The sequence below is a fragment of the Strix aluco genome, chromosome 21 (genome assembly GCF_031877795.1).
Source record: "Strix aluco isolate bStrAlu1 chromosome 21, bStrAlu1.hap1, whole genome shotgun sequence".
NCBI lineage: Eukaryota > Metazoa > Chordata > Aves > Strigiformes > Strigidae > Strix > Strix aluco.
The window spans coordinates 7598041-7620117 of NC_133951.1; positions in this window are offsets into that span (position 1 = coordinate 7598041).

Genomic DNA, 22077 nt, shown 5'->3' on the forward strand with positions numbered 1-22077 from the left:
GACCCCGCGTATCACCTCTAGAGTTCATAGAAAAACAGATTAATTTTATCACTTCATTCCCTATCGTTTCCTCCCATCCCTCACAGGGGTGCACATATATTTTCATGGCAGAGATTTTGTCAGATGTTTCTGCATTATCAGCAGCAGCACTGTGAAGGTGCCTTCATCCTACAGTATAGAACCAGTAGATAAAACTTGTAGAATCGACGAGTGGCCTAACTGAAGAGAGACAGGGGAAGAGGAAAGTTAGAGCTGGTAGCTGAAAATGTGTTTGCGTTCATAAGGAAAATGAGCACTGTAAGACAGAGAAGCAGTATTGGTGTGGTCACCAGAGGCTCTAAACATCAGTCTGAAAGTGCACTGGCTTATGACTGTACTCGCAACCTATGAGAGAAAGTAGCACTCCAAGCAAGAGTTGAACACAGGGTACTGAATTGTCCTAAAACTAGTTAATTCCCAAAGAAAAAAAAAAAAAACAAAAACAAACAACACAACCTATCTCAAGCTCCCCAAAACATCCAGCTTCAATTCTGCAAGACCACTTCCACAACCTTCCCCCCAAACACTTCATGGGCCTCACGTTCACCCTGTTTCACTCCTCCTTATTGCGTCTTTCTCTCTCCAGACTCAGATTGCCCACCCTTGGATGATCTAGGTCGTGTCTCCATTTCCTCAGCCTCCCAATGCCCTGTCCTTATTTCATAATTTCCCTTGGAAAATCAGATCCCAGGAGTGTTTCCTGGTGTTGCAGAGCATATAGTCAGCTAATCCACTCCCTCACAACCTTCCTGTGCAGAGCACAGATCATCTGAGATACAGTGACCAAGGCTTGATAAATTACAGTTTATCAAGTTCATTAGTGTTATGTTTATTACATTACCATGTTGCAGAAAACAATTTGTTTACAATTTGCTTTAAAATAATCCATATGGTTATTGTTAGCATTCAAGCACTATTTTATAAGCTTCCTAGTTCTTTTAGGTTTTACATTAGATGAGATTCAGATTTAAGCACCCTAGAAATAACCTGTCTTCCACAGGGAATTACCAAATCATGGACAAGAATTGTAACGCAGAGGATAAAGAAATTACCCTCTTACCATACAAATTGGATTAGATAATCACAAATTTATCATGCAGAGATGTATCTTAGAATTTTAAAAGACTGAGATTCTTCAAAGTCTACAGAACAGGAGAGAATGGAAATACACATCATTAGTTGCTTTGTGTAATTCTCACTTGACATCTCCATGTTGGTTTTCCCTTCAGCACTGAACCACCATTTACAAATACAGCCTCTAGTTTCAAGTCTAGTCTCATTTAATCTACCTGTCATATGTATGACTTTTGCCTCAACAACTACACATAGTTTGTGATTGTCTTATAGATGGGTCATTTATAATGATAAATCATCAATGGAGACAATGATCTTTGATAAAATTCCATGTAAATGCAAAAATGTACACATGTACAAAAAGCTGTTTTTTTAATTTGATTTCTCCCTTGAGCATACAATAGGACTTCCTTAAAGTTTTCCACTCTCTTCACTAATTAAAAGAACAAACAAAAAACCCCAAAACCCAAAGCAAACAAAAACCGCACCCACCAAAAACCACAGAGATACTTAGCAATTAGAATTGCTGAAGAATTTGACTGAGTATTGTCTTGGGCAAAGCTGCAAGTGAAAGACCTCAGGCAGAACCCAGGTCCTGCTGTCAATTTATCCATAACACCTTGACATGCTGTTCTCCAACACACCACCTATGTCAGTGTTCTGTTTGCTTCTCCACCTGAGCTGTCGCTCTTCTCATTCAAAATTCTCCTCAGAGCATCACATAGCAGATGATCTCTATGTGCATCATTTGTATCCCTGAGCACCGTTTTGACTGTGTATGAAGAAATGAATGTCTGAAATGATGCCCTAGAAATACACTGAAAAAGAACTAGGGTGAAATGTTTATTTAGTTTTACATTAAGATCTTTGTTATTTTAATCCTGTTCATAAAGTGTTTCTTAATTACTTTAATGTATATTTCATTTAAATATTTATTAAAAAAAAATACATCTCGGCTCACAACAGGACTTCTAGGGCACAGGGTGCTTTACCCTTCTCTGGCTGTCCATCACACCACTCAGCCTGTGAAGTGCACCTCAGAGACTCCGCATGTGTCATCACAGAAATGGTATGCACACTAAAGAACTTGAATAAATGCGTTTTCATTAAAGATAATGGCTTTTTAATTCAGTAGGAGTTAGATCAGACTATAACTGAAAAGCATTGGAATCAAAGTTCATGAAATACAGATTTAACTTACCAACATGCAGCCACAAAGTTAACAACTAGAACTCTAACTCTCAAAAATCTTCCTTTGCTAAAAAGTTGGCATTATTTATGCATTCAAGTCATGTACAATGCTGAAGAGATAAATTATTCCACCACACATTGGCAATAAATTTACACTTACTCAACTGGCTTCAGATCTGATTGTTTCAGGTGGCAAAATAGGAAAACTTTGATGTTTGACTAAGTCTTAAAATTTTGCCATCTGTTCACAAACAATTTGCCAACAGAAAGATGCCCAGATTCGTTTAATAATTGTCAGGAGTTACTCACTCTATTATTGATTGTGCACAACCATAAGACAAAAGCAACTCACGACCTGCCTGGATTGCAACTGACAAATAACCAGACTCACATGTATAATTTACAGAGGAATTCAAGTGGATAAAATAAATACACAGCAGCAACAATGCCAGCCCTCCCACATATTCAAATAAATAAGCAAAGATTTTATTCTTGAAGAGGAATGAACCGAGAATTTACCTCTTCACAAAATAAGGAAATACTCACACTAGTAATGTTACTGACTTCAGAAGAATTGCTTCTGTGAATAAGGAGCCAGGGCCATGAATAAAACCTGAACAATCTGAACCACTGAGCAAAATCTACTTGCCAAGTGCCTCCACAGAGCTGAATATGACTACCCAGCTTGGCTTCATTTCTGTGATATAAGATTTCCTTTCATTCACAAATTCAAGTGAGTCTCATTCATGCTGGCTCTGCCAGGTCTGTCCAACAGAAAAAAACTGAATAGATAACAGCACACCAAACAACTTCATGTAGTATATGCAAAGGTATATTCAGGGAAAAAAAAACCACAACCACGAGGGGAATGCAGCCCACTTGTTGGGGTTTTCCTCATCTCAAGTATTCAAAAAGTCAACATGGAAAATAAAAACATTTCCCAATGTAAAAGTGTTTTAATTAAAATGGCTTGTGTGCTTTATTGTGGAGGAATTGGAATCCTAAGAAACCACCCAGATACAAGAGAGAGACTCAGCTGTTTCCAAGACCATCACAACAGATATTCTACTTTTTGTATAAGCCAGCTGGCTTATGCACTACATAATCTTCTAAGCTGTTAGAGCATTTCTAATGGTTCAACATTCTTAAAATCAAATGACACTAATTACAATAGGGACTTAAATTATAATTTAGCTGTAGAACAAAATGCTACCAAAAACTGAGTACAAAAAGACACTTCAGATTTCTAGGCTCAGGAATAAATTCTCACTCATTTTAACTGAAGTTTTGAGCAGCAAGCAACATGAAAAACAGCCACAGAGTTTAAAAATATTAACTTTTCTCTATTCTTAAGGCTTCCAAAATCCATAATATGTTTACTTATTGAAGAAATCTGAGCTGCTCCCCCCCCCCGCCAAAAGACAGATTTAATTGCTTCTTCAGAAATTGATAAAGGAAGCTTGAAAAATAATGAATACTGGTGGTAATTGCCTCCAAAGTTCTAGCCAGATGACTTAACTCAAAAGTTATTTGGAGCATCCTTAAAATGTAACTAATACTTTCCAAAAAAGAGAGGGGTGAATTTAGACAAACATTTTTTCATTCAGATGAGGACTTCTCCTCTCTACCATTGCAGTCAGTTTTATAACTGTGCATAAAAATATAGACAGAGCAGAGGACAAGTACAGAGAACACCCAGATGAAACTAACTTATTTGTCATTTTACTTGCAAGCGATAGTGTGGGAGAGATCGGCCTGTCAGCTCTGCGCAGCCCCTGAGAAGCAGCTAGGCTTTGATGAGAAACAGACCTTGGGAGAAAGATAAGAAACTGCCGAGTTGTGCCAAGGTGGCAGGGAAAAAAACGGCCAGCTGCAACACTGAGCTGTGAGAAGTTACTGCTGCGTGAACAGCACGTGAACAAGAAGTTGATTGGTCTGCACAGCCGTGTTAGGGGGTCTTATGCTGATAGGATAAAAGGTCGATAGCTGTCTAATTGCTGATTTGTTAATTATGAAGAGCTTTAACCATAGCATAAGTATGTACTATTGTAATAATAAAGTGTCTGTCTGCATAAAGAACTCTCTGACTTGTCTGGCCGCAATACCATAGCGATACTAGCATTCCTCCACGCTGCTGAACTCAGAAAGCATCTGCTTTAAGCTCCTTAACAAAAAAGCTTCCTAAGAAGTTTAAGTTTCACTCAGTGCTGACAGTCTTCTCGATAACAGGAGATAAAGACAGCATTGTACACGTCTTTGAAAGAAGCACTCTTTAGCAGTGCCTCTCAAGCCCTTGCGGCTTTGCACTGATTAATTGAAAACAGGCACACGTTAAAAATATTTGTCGAATCACCCTTTGGCTGCTTGCAGGCTCTGCTAACTGTTCTGAACATGGTAATTCACCCAGACTTCTGCTTAGCTTATGTGCATACACAAACAGATAGTTATCTTTACACCTGCTGTACACACAATATTAATGTACAGTACAGGTAGACTTTAAGGTAAGATAGACTGCAGACTAATAAAGACTGCATTAACAACAAAAAAAAAACTCAAAAAGCACATTTTCACTGTATAAATTTCAGAAAAAGAAAAGTCTTGACAAAGATACAATACTCCTTTTAGCATTATTTTAAAGCCTTCCTCATAGTCTTGTCTACACATGGTGACCACCACATGGTTTCAAATGTTTTAGGTATCAAAAGCATTGCAGTCGTTTACTAATTTATAAATATATTATTATTCTTTTTTTTATTTGAACATTGCAGTGGCTGCAGAGAAAATGAACTATTCTCCCATTCCAGCTCCAGTTGATTCACAGACAGAACCAACTCTTTCCATACAGCAGTAGTAGCAATTACAGAAAAAAGAAAAAAAAAAGCTGCTCTAACATGCTTTTGGTTATGCTCATAATCTATTTTACCTTAAAATCCAAATTTCAGGATGCAGAGACAAAGGCAGGTGTGGACTGAAAAAAAATGGTGACAAAGCCAATAATGTTACCTCTTTACCAAGCACAATTACTTGTTCTTATCAATTACTTAAGGCCCCAGAACACATATTTAAGGCTTGTTCCTAGTTTTAAGTGCCCTTTGAATCACTCAAGACACTCTTTAGGACTAAGATCTCATAGGCAGTTCATCCTTCATCAATCAGATCCTATCATATTTGACAGCTATCGAACAGCACATTGTGACAGACGCAGTCAACCCCCCTAACCAAACTCACAGTACTTTGGTACAGGCTCCAAAGGAGATGAAGGCCTGAGTTGTAGCTGGAAAGCTAGGAAAGCCGCAAAGGAGCAGAGTGACTCGGTGAGCACAGATGCATATGAGCTCAGATCACCAATCACACAATTAACACATGAACAGCAGGTGGTTTTTCCAAGACTCATTTATCAAGGAACAAAGAAAGTTTTTGCAGGGAGTCTGGTGCATACCACTCCCCTTGCATGCAATTTGACTACAAGCAAACCATTTCATCCCATAAATATGGCAGCCTAAGGGAGCCTTCTTTGAGCTCTCCCTGCTAGGCAGCATGGCAGCGATGTCCCCTTGAGCTGGGACGCCTCTTAAGGTTGCTCCTCGAGGCAGGGAGACCTTTTACCAACCACAGATCGTTGGATGAGCCCATTCTGAGTTCTCCCTGAATTGCAACAGGACTGCACACCTCGTGACTCTCCCCTTGAGCAGGGATGCCTCTTAAGGTTTGAGATTCCTTAGCTGAGACCAAGAGCCCCTTCCTTACCCAAAGCAGAAAAACCCCTTATTTGCAACACATCCTCAGTAAGTGACAGCATGCTGAATTAATGCTAATGAAATCTGTGTAACTAATTCCATCAGACAAAAACCATTGACCAAGTCTGAGATTAAGACCAGATACACCCACACCTAGACTCCTCTCTGAGAAGGAGTTTAAAAAGTAAGAGGGTCCATTCTGAACCTTGTGACTCAATGGGAGGTTTTCCTTACCTTTGTATCTCTTCCATTAAGCATAAATTGTTGACCAAGTCCAAGGCTAAAGATTGGACCTAGCCGCACTAAACTCCATTAGTAGTTTAAAAAGCCAGGGGGTCCGCTCTGAACCTCATGACTCAACAGGAGGGTCTCCCTTACCTTTTTGGATCTCTGTGTAAATCGTTCTAAATTGGTTCTGACTTGATTATCCTCTGTATGTTTCTTCCGTGTAGTGAGTGAACCTTGTCATCAAACTTTAAGTAGCACTTTTACAACATTATGTTAAAACCACTTTTGCTAATGGTTTTGACTAAGTGACATAAAACACTCATCCGTGACAAACCAGTATAGCCAGCAGGATCCTAGATCAGAATCCATGACATGCGTACAGTTCACCAAGTTTGAAGAAAATAAAGTGTGCTGAGGTCAACACCATGATAACAAGAAAGACTATAGCACAAAGAAACAAGCAAACCCTTCAGCACAAAGTGATCTATTATTTTGTGGTAAGTTCAATAATAAAATTTAAAAAAAAAAGTAACCTTGGGAAATTCTGGAAAGCCTAAAATTTTACCCCTTTGATATTCTTCATTAAATGCTGTCACTGCCACATTGACAGATGATGTATTGGATGGTAAATCACATTGGAAATGGACTATAAAAACAACTTGTTTGTGCAGTTATGGAAACCATGTATTTTGGAAGTGTGTCATTTCACTTCAAGGCATACAGCCAAAATACAATTAGTAAATTTAAAGTTATATTGTAACTGTTTACAAAGAAAAACAGCTCAACATTCAGAGTATGAACAGTTTTCAGCAGTATATGGTGAGCACATTTCTTCTTCCTTGCCTCCACAGAAAGAATTCTGACACGGGAATAAAAAAAAAGTAAATTTGTGGGGGAAGATATAAGGACACAACTGCTTTTTTAGAGGAGGGCGTTAGGTGGTGGTGCTTTGTGGGGGTTTTTTTGTGGGGTGGGTATTTGTTTTGTTTGTCTTTGACAGTTACAATCAAGATTGAGAAATCAACTTTCAGGAAGTTGGGTCTTGCTCTAAATTCAGCACAGAAGCTGGAAATCACTGCACGCATATATATGTGCATATACACGCATATATGAGAAGGTATGTGTACATATACGTATGGATGGAGTTTTACTACAGAACCATTTAACATGCTATTTGCAAGTACCAGGAAGACAGAAAAAAGCCACTTCTCTTCCTATATGCATTTATGGCATTGGTCCACCTTCCCAAAAGTATTCATTGCCCCTTTTTGGGTTGTTTTTGGGGGTTTTTTAAATCTTTTTCCTCCACAGGCAGCTATTTACATACAGCTTTCAATTTGCTGGAAAATCTTAAAACAAACATATGCACAGCCTGCAAATTGAGAGCATCTGCAGTGAAATGGAACAAGAATATGGTCTGGATATAGAGCCTGTTTTTGAAGTAAACTACAAGGTCAGAATCATTTACCAAAATGATCTGTTTAATCATCCTCTCAAAACACTTAACATTTTGTTTAACTTACAGGAAAAAAAAACAACAAATCCAGACAGAGAAAAAAAAATATGTTGTGTATTAGCTTAGAAAAAACTGTGAACAGTGCTCGATACTCTCCAAATCAGAAATCTGACTTCAATTCATTCAGCTGGACCCAGAAACCAAAGAATTAAAAATTGTATCCATAAGCATGGATGACAGAAAACATGAAAGACATATTTAAGTCTTTGTTTTGGTAACATTTGAGATTAACTGTGACCCCTTAGCCCATTTGGTGCATCAGTAAGATATACATTTCTGGTGAGTCAGCCACTGTGAGTTAGGTGATGCCACTTCCTAAGAATCCCCTGAGCCTCATAAAACATCATTTTGTTATTTTAGGTATAAATAATCCAGAATTACATAGTAACAACCTGATTTAAAGGATTATTAATCAGTTGCACAGTGGCATAAAACTTAGCAGAATAATCGATCACAGACAATGAATTCTTCCAACACTTTGAGAACCTGAAAGTTTAGTTTCCAGGTGGTTCATCAAGAACACAGCCATCACAGATCTACTCAGGCTTGTAGACAAACTGAAAGAACAGCAAGCAAAGAAGAGCAGTGCAAGCAGAATTTGATAAAGCAAACCTAGATCTTTCAACAGTCACTGATGTTACTGCTCTAGCGTTTCAGAATTTCAAGCAAAAAACAGAAATTCCAATCACTTCTTATAAAACAAAGTTAACTAAGTCAGTTTTGCACACTTCTGTCACTTGTGTCAATAGTTATTCAAAGACAATGATTTCTTAGGATGGCACTTACTGTTTATTTCCATCAACTATACATTTGTCTACACAAGAACAGAACAACCTGTGAGGACATTGATGGCTACACTGTGAAAATACAACTTTGCTGTAACTGGTAGGTGGCTTTGATTCACTTTGTGTTATTTCTCCCCACTGCCAGAAAATATAAACTGTCACATACTTAAGGGAAAGGCATTGTGTCTAAAGTTAGAGTTGAGTCTAATTTTTTTTTTTTTTTTTTTTAGAAAAAAAAAATCACAGAAACCACCCATCAAACACACACAGGGGCCAATCCTTTAAAGTTAATTCAGACTCACTGGCACGCAGTCAAAGGCTCTAACCATTTGCATGACTGGGCTGAGAACAGACAGACTGAAGACATCAATGGCCAGGTGTCTGCCTATGGCACTTTCCTTTTACAGAAGAGTTACAAGCCTGTGAGAAATGGGCTCTGTAATGAAAATGCCAGCACAGTCTACAGTATAGCAGCCCTCAGATGTGCTACTTCAATGCAGGAAATTACAATGTGCAAGAAAATGATACACTGGGGAACCAGTAAAGATGATTAGTGAAGCTTGGCATGAAGAGTAAGGCAGACACCCCTTTGGAGGAACCCACTCATTGGCAGATTTATTGTGACATTGTATCAGTATTCAGGTGGCATTAATTACAGCCTTACTGGCCGCAGTATATTGTAATCATACCGCGTTTCACCATGGTGACATCCTGACCACGATGCATCAATGCTGCTGTGATGTCTGTCACGTACTGCCGGTAATACCAGTACAATTCAGACCTATTCACAGAATACATTAGTTGTCTAATTTTCTCATTAGTAAGTCAAAGTCTTCACCCAGTATTTTCCTGATTTGTACAAGATAAACTTGTATTATAAGAGTGTTTTTGACTACAAAGTCACCAGCAAAAGGTTTAATTTAATTGCCACTGACTGGATGTGAAAAGCTGTCAGTCTTCAATTTTATTTTACAGGTGAATGACAAAGCAGTGAATCTGGCTGCTGGTTACATTGAGAAGGACAAATAAGATGCAGATTACGCTTTAAAAAGCACAAGACATTGTCTAATAGTGAATTACTATTTTGCCAAACTGTTGATTATTTTAGTTACACAACATGACACGGAATAGACTTTTTTAGTGATCTGCATTCCGATAGATATTTATCATGCACACAAACTCATGGGGCCAGGCCACCTTTTCTTTGTCTTCTTTGGAAACTAACCAGCAATACTGAACAAAAGCCTTCTCAAAACTAAATATCTAACTTTAGAGACTGTAGCAAGACAAAGAGGAAAAAAATATTTTTAAAGAGATATCCCACCTTGTATCTCACTTTCCCTCAAGCTAACTTAAATATGGTCTCCTTTTAATATATGATAATAGGACAGAGTTGATGACCTAATCCTGCACAAGGAGCTTGGCTTGTTGTTGGGGTATATTTTTCACTGCAGAGCTAATTCAGATAATTGTCATGGGGATTTACCTACTCCAAGATTGAGCAGTACTATACTAAAGAATGAATAAATGTGTGTTCATTGCTAGCAGTATGGGACCCTCAGTGCCATCGTTCTGATCCACTCAGGATGGGTGTCTGGGGAATGCAGTGGGACTAGGATATCCACAGCAGAGCATTAACTATTAAAAAATGCCTCTCTTTCTAGATGTAGCTCTGGCATACACCTAGGTACCTCTGCAATGCCACTCAGTACTGCATCTTCTCTGGCAGGAAGAGCCAGGGAACACACACTACCTGCCCCAAACCCTACTTATTCAATATAGCTGTGCCAAGGAAACCACAGATTTCTATATCACATATTTTGAGATACATCAAACTTAAAACCAAAGAGATAGAGGGAAAACTCAAAACAATGGAATCAGAAATTAAAAGGCTGCCATATTGTAAGAAGAAAATGGAAAGCATCCATGCTATCCAGAACAAGATGTTGAATGCCTGAACACTGAGAAAGCAGGGATATTGTCATAGATTTTCCTGCTAATAAGAAGAGACTGTCTTCCAGAACATTGGCCAGAAAATTATTCCTTCATAAAAGGGGAAAGCCAGCAAAACAACGTATCAGCTATTCAGGCTACCTATTTTTATGAAAATGCATTTAATTTCTTCAGATAAAGCATTTTATAATTTGTGTTCTTGATGGAAAAAAAAAATCCTTAATCAAGTTGCACATCTAATCAAATCATTTTGATACTGTTACATCAAAATTAGTCCTTGTTACATACATTTAAATTTGGAAGATCATAAACTACAGAAGTTTAAAAATTAAAAAAAAAAAACCAAACACAAAAAACACCAACAGCCAACCAAACACACACACACCCCACTTCTTTATTTCATGCACCCCAGACCAAAACAAATATTGCATGAAGACAAAGGAGGAAATTGCTCTAAGGAACTCCACACAACTAAGTTCATGAGAGACCTAAGCAGTGGACAGGATTTGTTTGTTAAGCCTTTATTCTAGTCATTTATAACAGGACTGATTAACATTGCCTTTTTGGATACAAATACAGATAAAGCTCTGCACAGAAGGATACAGTGCCAATTCAAGAAATCCTTGCCAGTTGGATTTTGCCAGAATAAGTACTGAAGGACTCATTTTCCTGGGAAACTGATTTATGAAAAGCACAAAACCTTTCATATTCTAAACAAATATTAAAATAAAACAGTAACTTAATGACTTGTTAATTATTGCCCTGAAGGTTTATTTCTGTTCCGAAGCTTAGAAATCATAAAGAACTGAAAATAATTAATCTTAGAGCTATTTGTGCAAACACATCATAGATCTATTAAACAATAGAGAAACCATAAACAACACAGCTTAGCGTCTGCTAGTCTATATATATACACGTACTTTTGAAAGATAGATATGACATATTGAATTGTTTCAGCAGCAATAGAATAGTCTCCTTTAGGGTTTGATCTTGCATTCATTGAAGTAAATAGCTAAGTCCCCACTGACTTCACTTGTGCAGCATCAGGGATTTAGAAAGTAAACTACTGTAACTCATTCATTTTGGATTTCTAGATGCACCATTCACCACAGACATTACAGACAGTTTTCAAGTGAGAAAAAACAAAAGAAAGAAAACCATCGAACTAGTAATCTGTTCAGGGGGAACACACTTCAATGAAGAACTTAGAGCCCTATCTGTTTTCACAGCTGTAAGCTGCTGGGGAAGCCCCAGTATGTTTTGTCCTTAGCGTCTCAACTCAGCTGCAAAAGGATTTATTTTGGAACACGCTGCTGCAGAAGGAGATAATTAAAACAGAGTTCTGGTAAAGCATTTTGCATATGGATTAGAAAAATGCAATCAGACCATGATGCAGAATAGATTTCTCCATAAAACACACTGATGTACTCATGACGCACAGATACATACATGTCTGTAATTCTCTAATGTCCATGACCTCCAACCTTTTACCAAAAGCAACTTTCTTGTCTACATTAAACCTTTTCTACCTTCCCACCCCTTCCCCTTTTTTAACTTTCTTTGTGTAACTGCTACCCTTCATGCATATTTTTTCCCTTTTACATCTTCATTTTTGGGTCAGTTACATAAGATTGTGTACTGTCCCGTTTGCAATATTTCATTAAAACCCAATAACAGCAATAAAGCTAGGCAAAGTGTTAACCTACTGCATCTGGGCATTTAAACCAATGTGTAGGGTTTAAAGTCAGTGCTTTCACTAACATCCTATTGAATAGCAAGTGGTTGTCAAATATTTCTGAAAAACAAATCACAGCTTCCATCACATGTTAAGCTTAAAAAGGATGCAGCAGGGAAGTAAAGAAAGTTTGTGTTCTGACTTTTGATTTATGTGATAGTTGCAGTGATTGACAAGAGTCTGAGAAACAAGAAGGAAGCTGTGGAAGTTTATAATGCACTGACATTTACAGGCAAGGATGACTGTCACAATTGTCAGAACTTTAATAAATATGTTAACTTTCCAACACTTGCAATAATGAAATCTCTTCTACTTTCTGATATTTTGTTATCAAAACTCCATTATCTGTCCTTCCCAGCTCAACATACAATAAAGCATTCACAATGAGTCACCTTTTTAAATGCGATCAAAAAAATCTGACATTTAAGGCCTGACTCTAAGGTGGGCTGAGCACCAGAAATGCTTATTGAACTAAAGGGAAACCTCAAAAGCTTCAGAGCTTCAATTCTGCCCCACTCTCTACATGGGCATACATCCTGTGCCAGGTCAGCAGGAATCATGCACGTAACAAAGCAGAATTTTCTTCTGCAAATCTAGGTTTGAATTTCCCCACAGTTTGATCTATTTTTTATTTTGGTCATTCCTCGCTTACAATGAAAATCCAGGAAATAAATCAGAAGCTTACAAAATCCTTAAAGTAGTTACACTTTTTCAAGAACAAAGCAGGCAGAGCAGCACTCCAGAGAGCACTTTTCAGTTATAAACTGCTTTACGTACAGCAAAGATTAGCTTAACTCTTCTCTCTACCTTCACACACAACTGAGCCCTCCAAAGTTTGGTAAATCTAACTGAACAGTTGTCAAAGACTGCAAGGTTACAAATACAGAAAAAAATAAACAAGTTTCTGCTTGTGGCCATGCACAGGAGAGACTGTAAAGCAGATGCAGTGACAGAACAGACAAAGAGTCACAAGGAAACTTTCAATTTAACAGTGAAGATATCTGATGGAAAAAGACTTGAAGTTGGTAAATGTGCCTTTTTAAAGCAAGATATGACTACATCAGGGTCTCAGTTCTTCAAGTCTGAAGGAAGAGGGAAACAGTCTAGAGAGCACAATCACACATCATAGGTATGCACCTTGGCCAATTTAGTGCAGAATTGTAAAGTGATACTAACCAAAGCAAGCTCCTCCAAAATACTGGGCACAGAGAAAAGATTTAATTTGCCATTAGTTATATAACCTCTAAAACATTAAGAATGTTTTAGCTTTAGAGATCATGCTACAGAAGAAGAAATGTTTGACATTAACCAAGATTAAGGAGACCACAATTTGCAAATCAAATGTGAAAAATTGCTTTCTGGAAAAACGTGACTGCTAATCACACAGCATAACTGAAGGAGCCAGCTGGAGTAGTAAGAAAAGAGCCAATGAAGTACTGCCATGCATCCTGTTACACAAGGGGTCAACAAAAGACCCTTCCCACCAGCTATTTCTTCCCATGTGTCAAAAACTACTGGGGTCTGGGACCTCAGCAGAATGAACATTATGGCACCTTAGCACAACATAGCACTTAAAAGGCCTTGAGCCGTACCACTGAGCTCACTACCTGAGCTTTCCCTCTGGTATGGGAAGATGATCGTTCGGAAGCCGTCCTTACTGAAATATCCAGGAAAACAACTTTAAAGAAAGATTCCCCACCTCAAAGAAGGAAAAACAGGTTTTAAAATGTACATAAGCAAACAGAAGGGGGAAGATGGAAAATCTGAGAGGCCATATAGCCTTTCCCAGCTAAAAAACCATCATCGTTCCTCTACTTTATATAATAAAGACATAACATTTAAAACCAGAACTTGACCAAAGCACACAGCTAAGATTTCCAGTTTGAAAATTCAGCAGGGGCTCATGTGGATGCTGCTTTGAGACTTACTGTATTCATACCATTGGGGGTTTTTGTTGGCTTTTTTTGTCTTTTTTTTTTTTTAAATGAAAAATTCAGCATCAAGTCAGTTGGAAATCATTTGTGATTCCCATTTGGTTTAAAACAACAAAATGAAAAACAGAAGCAGCACAGAGTTTGTGTTAAGGAAAAAAAAGTTTTGACAAACAGTGCCCAGTATTTCAGGTGGGAAATGGGATTTGCATAAAATCTATTATTATTTTAATATGTGGGGGGTTTATTTTGCTTAACAACCTTCGCAGGTATATAAATTAAGTTATAGATTTGCTGCCTGTGTTATTAAACAGAAGTCTGGAGTTGTGCTTGGAACTGAGCTACAGCTTTACCTGACAAGAATAAGGAAAAATACAGCATAATTCCTAAAAAAGTAGGGTATGAGGCAACTACATGACAAGACATTCCTATCTCCTTCCAAGGGGCAATTCCTTCTCACAAGTCCAAAAAAATGTTCGTTTTTCCAAAGTCCCAGTAAGTGGAATGTCGTGCCAAAATGTTACAAAAGGCACAGGTTATACTCATGAGCTCACTATGTGGATTTTTTTCTTCAGCACGGACAGGAAGGAAAACCAAGGGTTTTCATAAGGCAATCAGAACTGGTTCTGTGGTTCATGTGAGCAGACAGGTATTCATGGTTTAAAGCAAAACATTCACCCAACCTTTTACTTCTTGTCCGCTGTTTATCATTCCTAAAGTATCACAGTTTACAACTTCTCTCCCCCAATAATAATTGAAATATAAATAAAAATTGTAATTTAAATGATGTGGAGGTCTTATCTATTTAAGAGCAAATCTCATTAAGCCAATAAGAATATTAACTAGCTGTGAGCATATAGCATCACAACTTCATTATTCAAGCATGTCACACCAACATAACCTATCAATATAACCGTACAGATTATCCAGGTTCCTTGTCTTTGAGATTCTCATTTCACATCAAACCTCTTCTGTAATTAAGAAAACTGATTATTTTGCTCACAAAACCACTGCTGAAACATCACTAACCCTACAACCAGTATAATGATAGTTTATTTATTACTGGCTTGTTGGCTTTGGTTTTTTTTTTTCCAGTTGTCCTAAGCCACATGCACTCATTTATGAAATGCAGTTCCACAGAAAGATAGAAGTTCTAGCTAGATCAGATTTATTAGATTCTCCTTTCATGAGACATTTGTATAAAACCAGTTCATCTCCTCAGTATTTCTGTGCATTTGTAGAGCACTAAATTGCCCTAATGTGCAGTATTAGTGACAACTTTTACATCCCATATACGTGTGAATTTATTTTTTTAAAGCCAACATAAACTTTCAGAATGTTCCAGTAGCAAACAGCAGATCTTTCCTTGAAATAGCATCTATGGAGGTATGATTTCTGCAAAGCCTTCTTTTCAACAGTTAAAAGGAGACAAAAATCAGCAGGTTCCTGCAATATTCTCATAAACATCACCCAGTGTCAAAGCTCCTTTATTCTTGGCTGCAAAATGTTTGATGTCAAGACTGTTAATTTCATTATGGCATAATGAAAGGTCTTCCAGAACTAGGGATAATTTTTGCAAGTTAAGGGACTGTAATCATACTTTCTTAATCTAACCTGGAAGTAGCTCTAGCTACAAGTATCTCTAAAGTGTAGTAAGTCCCACTGGTCTAATGTCAGGTTACCAGCTCATTGGTTCCTGTTAACAAGACAATTTTCCCAAGCATTTTTCAAGTGTACTTATTTAATAGCATTATCATTGTCTTCCAACTGTGTTAACGGACTCCACAAAAATAGACCTTTGTAATGAATATGCCTGCTCTCACCTCAATCTTAAACTCTTTGAAGATTTAGTTCCTTAAACCTGAAAAAGCAATTCATGTATCAAGTTCTGCTCCCACTGAAATCAAGAGTCCGGTGGGCCACAATATCCATCCAATGTAATCACGAGTAAAAACCACATTATAGCCAAAATTTGTGCCGTATACTGCAATACATTTCTCATGTAATGAACATACAGCCTTGCTTCTGCTCAATGCACAATCCTCTGTGTGTTTGCATTCCCCAAGAGACCTCCCCAACTTACTCATTTACAACCAATTCTCCTTAAAAGTCAAGAGGGAAATATACGCTCTCTCTTCTCTGCTTGCTACTTCTAAATCAGTCCCTCAGATAGCTATTTATTTATTTGGGTGTATCATTGAAGCACAAAAGGAAATAAGTTACTGGTTACTCATGACTTACGATGCCCCTTCAGATAAAGCAATCATACTGAATATTTTATCAAATTATAATTCACATGCTTCAGTGATTTGTATCAAACAGCAGATAAGGATAGACATTGTCTTTTGATGCAATGTCTGAATATTTGCTACAACAGTATACCGCAACATCAAAACACATCAAATAGATATTGTAGTGAACAGGTAGACTTGTGGTTTCATGAAATCAGTGCAATAGACCAAGAGAGGATTTAATGTGAAAGACCCAATCGTGTTGTTTGTAGTGTGATACTGAAGATATCTCCTTGTTATTAAGGAGCATGAGCTGTGTCCATAGCTTGTTCCATACAGCATTAGGACTGGAATGTGGATCTCCCACATAAGGAAAGCAGTAGGATTGGCACACTTAAAAATATCACGAGTATTGTGGAATGCAAAAACCCTTTCCCTCCAAATTACAGGCAGTATGTCTCGGCAGGTGGTGATACATCATATTGGAATAAGTTGCGAGTACCCAGATCTTGAACACGGAGTTATTGTTTCATCTCATGTTTACCACATAAAATAACTAGGATTTGAACCTCCCTGAATCCCACCACCCACAGCTGATGGAAAGCTGTCTAACAGCAACAAGAAAAAATTGGGGGAAAGCTTAGATTCCATCTACTTACCTTCCAGCTGGTTCTTGTTTAAGAAAAACAAAGAGGTCACTAAAGTTATCACTATACTACTCAGCCAGCAAAAGGGCATTCTCCACAGTGAGCTCCTATTTCTATCCTTGCCTCCCCTGATGATCTGTCACAGCTGGTCCTGGCTGAACTGGGACATCTCAGTCAAACCTTCCCCCTACCTCACCCCTAACCCTCCACCCCACAAAGATTGTATTTCTGCACTAGTTTCTTATGAAGTATAAAAATCCTAGATTTAAGCACCTGAAAATAAGAGCATGCCAAGGAGGGGTGGTTCCCAGCAAGAACAATATTACTACTAATTACATGCTGTAGGGATGGACACAGGAGTGGAACTCACACTGTGGAGCAGAATAAGGAGACCAGTGAAAGTAACTGCCTGGGAGTCAGCAAAGGAAATCTCAAGTGTGGAAAGGTCTAACTGTACAACCCTTAATGAGACAGTGATGATCCTTGTCATGGCAATTTTCTCTATTTTCTTGGATTTTTTTCTTCCACTTCAGTAAATACACCATCCTGCCTAGTCTGAAGAGACTGACACACAGTTGGATAGGACGCATTAGCTGATAGCACCCAGATGCTTGACAGCATTACACAGAGCTCTCAATAACGCATATTATTGAGAGAGGGATGAAATTTAACAGCAATTCAGACCTTAAAAATAAATAAAATCCCTCTATACAGTTAGATGTTTTTCCTCACTGAATTATATACAAAGATATTTTTAGCGAGCCCAGCTGCAGAGGCTGATGCAAAATACCAATACAATCTGTAAAGCCAAACCCCCGCATGTCAATGGGCACCTGACAGAAAGAGCTGCCCTCCATTGAGGCATGTTTTTGCATGAAAGGAAGGGAGCTTACAAAGCAGTATTTTGTTTCCTTTAGAGAAAGGGAATAATGAGCACTTTCTACAGGATAGTGGGGGCCAGAATATATACAAATGTCTTTAATTTACAGCTTTAAAAGCCCCATCCACAGGGTCTCCAGAGAGATGTTCTCCCAGAGGGCCCAATGGCCGCAGCAGACCCAGCACGAGGGGGCTGCCATTGCTAGGCAATACCCCCACACACACAGCCCTTCCCCAGGCTCCTCACAGCCTCCACCTGAGCTTCATGAGTTGCCAGGCAACAGCCACATAGGTATTTTCTCCATAAAAAAAAGAAAAACCCACGAAAATTAAGTGTAGTTATGTGTATATACAACTAGATACAAACATACATAAGCAAGTCCCAGCCACAGACAAGCAGGGAGCTGGGCCAGAGGAGGCGAGAGGAACCCACAGTCTTCACTTCTCCCCACACCCCTGGGGAAAGCCCTGGAAACCTCTCTCCTCCAAAACACTTCTGTGGTGAAAAAGGGCCACACTATCCTTCCAAAAAATATTTTGAGAGGAGGCTGAGGGTGGGTTTTGCTCTGCCATGAGGGGAAAAACCCTTCCCCAGGCAGCATTGGAGCTGACAGGACATGGCGCGGATGCTGCCACAGGTGCTTTATAGCAGCAAAGAGGTTCAGTCCAAGGCCCCTATAAGCGATTTATCCAAGTGGAAGTGAACTATGGCAGAAGCATCAGAAAGCATAAAAAAAAAAAATCCAAAACCTTCCAAATACTTCCTACCCTAAACAACTTGAGGTTTATCTGCTACATTTCAAAGCTAAACAGAGGCAGGCCACTCCTGTCTCCTTTCCCTCCTTCTCCAGCCAGTCCAAGCTGGTGTGGGACAATTTGATCCAGATGCCACAGGGGAGTGGATTTTATAAATACTTCATGAAAATTGGACGGTAGAGCAATATTGATCTGGAGTTATCACAATGTAGTTGTTGGGTAAACACAAGTGAGTAAACATGGGCCTTTCAGTGACGGGGAGAGGTTACACCCCTTCAGCGAAGTCACATAATTTCTCTCACAAAAGTTTCCTCATAAAAAGGAAGATGATGGCACTGCAATGAACCTCTGAAAATAGATTTATGTAAAACCTGCAAATTTCTGCTATGGACACGTCCAGCAGAATGTAAGTCCCCAAACCATTTCAATAGTTTATGTTTGAAAAAACATGCTTTGTGACCTGCAGAGAAGGAATAAAAAAAGGCATAAAAATCTCCCACCTTTCTTCTTGGCATTTCCTGCTACAACAGGCCGCAACACAGACAGGTTTGAACTTGAGGAGCCCATTTTAGAGACAACGTCAGGGAGGGAAGCACAAGCGTGCACCAGCTGCCAGGGCCGCGCTCGAGGCTCGCTGCCAGCACCACGGCTGGGTGGGCTACAGCTTCCTCGTGGCACCGAGACAACTCTCCAGGCAAACACTGCAGCCTGGAGCAGAGAGGGGTTTTGCTCAGGAAATGATATGGGGTTTTGTAATCAAGTATCCCACACATCCATGTAAATCAGCCTAAAAGTCACTGCTATTGTATTCGCAGCATGGGACAAAAAATGAACTTGTACTTGGCCGACAGCTCTCTCATAAATACAATTTTATTTTGGTCTTAAAAAATCACATCTTCAGGAAGCCTCAAAATATTTTATACCTGCTACACCTCCGTTATTTTTAAATTATTATTCTATCTACAAGACACTTTCAAATGTGACATTTAATGACATGTTTTTCTTGCCTCATTTTGCTGTGGCATCAGATATTTTTCTCATTTACTTAAGAGAAATAAGAGTCTGCAGGGAACCAGAGGCAGAAAATATCTACAAAGTTACCACAGACATTGGTATTGATAAAAAACTGATACGAGATTTTAAAATACTTTGAACTTTAGGAAGAAAAAAACCTCTCATACTGTTATTCAGGGACAATGAGAGAACATCAAGAGTCTAATGAGAGTCAAGATATACCTGTACCAAAATTCAACAATCCCCATGTGATGCTTTTTTATAACTGGTCATCTTCTTGTTGAAAGGTAAGAATTTTTTTTTTTTCTCTTTTAATCAAAGGCCTTAGGTTATTGTACCAATTTAATCAGTTATTTTCCTGCAATAGGAGACCATAAACAACAAAGAACAGCCTGGACACAAAACATAAATCTGTAAATGGATACCACTGCTGTTAAAGAAATTCACATCTCCTACACTGTTTAAACATATCTACACCACTTTAGCCTGAAGCAAAGCAGAAGCAGGAATACTAAAATATTTTTATAGTGTTTCCAACTCACTCAATAGGAAGGATTACTAGAAATTTCAGAAAGGTGGGCTGCAAATCTTTCAGCTTATTTATCATAGCTAGTTCAGAAGAAAAATTCTCACTGAAAGCCCTTCCCTGTCACTCCACCCCCTCATAAGATTTAGAAAAGGACAGATTTTGATAAAACAGCCACAGAAATGGAAACTTTAAGAAGAGGGTTTCTAAACTTGCCCGACTCTAAAACAAAGCATTATTCCAACTTCAGCTGTCATTTCCAGCATTTACATAACAATACTAATTAGAATACCATCAACTACCTTTCCAGTGCAACAAATAGTTTAGTCTCTATAGAAGCATGCTGCTAATTTCAGTTACTTTATTCATGCTCACCCTAGAATTTTAAGCAAATAACTTAAAGTGGAGCTTTATGGCCTTGACAAGCCATTCCAAAAGCAAGCAAAGATGCAAAGCAATCACAAGATATTTTCTACCTTCAATCACATATAAAAATTGAATAAGAAATGCTCTAAAATCACACAACATCTGTATTTCCATAACTTGATTTTTTTTTTATATATGTTTTGACAAGCACAGTCCTCGACTATTAGCATTTTTAATGGTAACAGAGGTGAGGGAGGAGAAGCAGACTACAGATGCTGATCTGCGAGAACAACTAATTGCATGCAGATGCTAAATATTTTTCCCTTCTGGAAGTTTATCATATTACTATGTGAAACCTTCCCACAAAGGAGCAGGTACGGTGCAGGTCTGAACATCCGTGGGAAGTTCCAATGTACCTGTGTCTGGATTGCTTTTAATGAGAAAGACAGCAGAACAGCTCAGGCTCAGAATATTACATCCTCTGTTGCTCATAAATTCTGTATATTTATTGGAGCTAGGAAGTACAAAGGTAATAGGGTTAAAAACATGTGCATTTTACCATTGCGTGCTGAGGAAAGGACAGTCACTGATGCATGCCATTTGTTTCTAATGGGCCTTGTTGTGGAAGATTAAAACTACGGCTCTGCAAGTCTTACCAGTCAGAGGTTTCTCCATTCTATATTTGGTCTAATTTACTAACAAAATGAGGCTTAGGTAATTACTGTACCTGTGTGCCTATCAGTCCTTGTAATAACGACTTAACCTGTTGGCTAGCCTTAATAAAGTCAGCAAAGGGGTAGCAGTCTCAAAGATATTAAGTTCCCATAGGTTTAATGAAATAATGGATAACTCCATTTCAGCTAACAATCCTGTTCTTCCCTTGCAAATCCTTCAAGGTATTTCAAGAGAAGATAGGACATAATTTTACTTAGTTACCAGCATTCATTCTCCTGTCTGAATATAGTTACTGTTAGTGAAGTTGGCTGCGGAGGTGCTTGTCCCCACAGCTGACTATAAAGGCATATAAATTCCAGACTTAACAGGGGCTTTCTGGGGCAAATATCTACAGATTGTTAGCCTTAATAACCATTGGGAGGTTTACTGTGTGTATGGGTTTAATTTTAATTTTTCACATTTCTAAACCAGTCTTTAATTTTCAGCAACTGTTTGAACTGATATTTAAATTTTTAACAAATGTTTTTTTAAAAAAAAGGTTATGCTCTTGAATAGCATTATGGCAAAACTTTGCACCAATGTGATAATTTTGAAATAGTAAATATTCAAGGAACACATAGCCCCTATGTCATGTTATTTTTGAGCTAAAGGCTGGTCATGCATACAGGATAATCAGATCTTTAGAAAACATAACATTCCTACAAATATTTTACCTAGGACTAGATTAAGAGAGGGGAAGATCAGGAATATCCCTCTCCTTCCACTTCTGCCCTCTGATGTTTATTACATCGCCT